This window comes from Otolemur garnettii, unplaced genomic scaffold (assembly GCF_000181295.1).
Source record: "Otolemur garnettii isolate 467f Iridium unplaced genomic scaffold, OtoGar3 scaffold00192, whole genome shotgun sequence".
In the NCBI taxonomy this organism is placed as follows: domain Eukaryota; kingdom Metazoa; phylum Chordata; class Mammalia; order Primates; family Galagidae; genus Otolemur; species Otolemur garnettii.
In genome coordinates, this window is record NW_003852587.1 from 1,370,427 (window position 1) to 1,373,315 (window position 2,889).

A 2,889-nucleotide genomic window follows, 5' to 3' on the forward strand; every position below is an offset into this window, starting at 1 on the left:
GTATTTCTGTTAAATATATGCATAAAGAAAAAAATATATATATGCATAAAGATATGAAAAATATTGTAATGGAATAAAAGCATCTTAGGTTATATCATCTCTATATACTACTATGTTTCAAAGTTTAAGATTTAAAATGATATTTTAGTCATGATGGTGTTTATTGATAAAATTTAGAATTGCAATTTGAATTCTAAGACTTGAAATAACCCAGTGATTGAAGCCAACTTTGTCCCAGTACATCCTTCAAGTCCTAATTGAAAATAAAATGAAATAGTTGAAAAACAAAAAACAAAAGGAATGTAAAGAAAATAAATATATTACAACTTTACCACAGAAATAAAAAACATCATCTGTGAATACTATAAAAATTTATAGCACTCAAAAGTGTTGAGGAAATGGATAAATTCCCAGAACTCCTGAGAGGGCCAATAATGAAATTGAAGCAGCTATAAAAAATCCAAGTTCCTGAATAGCCAAAGCAACCCCAAGCAAAAGAAACAGATCTGTAGGAATTACTCTAGCAAACTTTAAGCTATACTACAAGAGTATAGTTACCAAAGCAGTGTAGTAGTGGTACAAAAATGGTAAAATAGATCAATGGAACAGAACAGAGAATCTAGATATAAAACTCACCCATATATTTCCATCTGATCTTTGACAAAGTAGACAATAATATACACTGGGGGGAAGAATCCCTATTCAATAAATAGTGTTGGGAAAATTGGATAGCCACATATAGAAAACTGAAACAGAATCCATATCTGTCACTACTCACAAAAAATAACTCAAGATGGATAACCAACTTAAATTTAAGACATGAAACCATAAGAAATCAAGAAGAAAATGTTGGAAAAACTCTTTAGATATTGGCCTAGGTAACAAATTTATGAAGAAGACCTCAATACCAATCACAGCAACAACAAAAATTAAAAAAATGCCACCTGATTAAATAAAAAATTTTCTGTATAGCCAAGAAAACAATCAACAAAGCTATTAGACAACCTACAGAGTGAGAAAATATTCACATGCTGTATGTAAATCCAATAAAAGACTAATTACAAGAATCTACAAAGAACTCAAGTGAATCAGTGAGAAAAAATCAAACAACCCCATTCAAAAGTGGGCAAAATATGCAAACGTAAACTTTTCAAAAGAAAATAAACTAATGGCTAATAAACATATGAGAAAATAGTCAACATCATTAATCATCAGGGAAATGCAAATTAAAACCATTCCAGTGAGAATGGCTTTTATCAAAAAGCCCCCCCCCCCAAAAAAAAAGTCCCAAAACAATAGATGCTGGTGGGAATGTGGAGAGGAAGGGACACTTAGACACTTTGGTAGGACTGAAAACTAGTATACAACCTCTATGGAAAATTGTATGGAGTTTCCTTAAAGTACTGTAAGTAGACCTACCATTTGATCCAGAAATTATACTTCTTGGTATTTACCCAAAAGAAAAGAAAGCAATTTTATCAAAAAGACACATGCACTCAAATGTTTATTGCAGCACAATTCACAATTGTAAACTTGTGAAATCAACCCAAGTGTCCATCAATTAATGAGTGGATTAATGATATGTGGTACTACTCAGCCATTAAAAGATGAATTATTAACTTTTACAACAATCTGGTTGGAATTGGAGATCATTCTGTTAAGTGAATTACCTAAAGGATGGAAAAACAAATATCACATGTACTCACTATTAAATTGGAACTAACTGGTCATCATTCAGGTGCACAGATGGCTGTTAAACTCAATGTAAATCAAGCAGGTGGGAAGAGAGAGGAGGGGATGGATAGAATCATGCCTAACTGGTGTAATGTACACTAACTGGGTGATGAGCACACTTATAACTTTGACTCAAGCAGTACAAAAGCAATTAATGTAACCAAAACATACGTACCCCCATAATATTCTAAAATATGAAAGAATCCATCATTTAAATAGGGTCTCATTTTTCTGAAATTATAGCTATTATAAAGCATATTCAGAGGTTTACATTTTAGTATATATTTTCCCCCTTAAGTTGATGGGTATAATTATCAGGTAGTTGTTGAATGCACTGAAAAATCAATGATGGGGTGATGATTTCCCCACAAATTGTTCTATCCTAAGGTGACCAGATTTTAACATTGGTAAAGCGGGACACCATTGGGGGGGCAGGGCCTGGGGGGTGGGGCCTGACAACAATGCAAACTTTGATAAGCAGTTCTCAATAATTATTTGTTATTATGAAAGTTTAACATTATAAAATTAACAAAAATAATATAAAACGCATATCCTGGAGAAATAGCCACGTAGCAGCTAAAAACCATATATTCCCTTCCTGTTCTGCAGTGTTCCCTAGCTTGTTCATTCTTTCCAAAAATCAGGACTTTTTTAAAATGCCGCAGGACACAGGACAAATTGTTAAAAATCGGGACTGTCCCGTCAAAAGCGGGACGTCAGGTCACCTTACTCTGGGGGGGGGGCTACTTGTTTGTTCCAGTTTGGCTCCTTCTGAGCTAATTGTCCTTGCCTAGAAGCAAGGGAGGGAGCCAATCTCCTTCTGATACCTTCCTAGGAGGGGAGTAGGGAGTTTACATTAGCCTTTTCATTTCCAAATGAAGTTACATTAACCTCTTCATTCCCAAATGGAGTTACATTAACCTTTTCAGCAGCCAAAAACCATATATTCCCTTTTGATTCTCCCGCTGTCCCCTAGCTAGTCATGCATTCTTTCCAAAAATCAGGACTTTTTAAAAATGCCACAGGATGTGGGACAAATTGTTAAAAATTTAACAATCTGGTCACCTTATTCTATCCCAAAGTATTTTGATGGTGCTAGCACATGATTCAAATGCTTGCTAAGCTCCTTCTTTTGAGTTATTTTTTTTGATTATT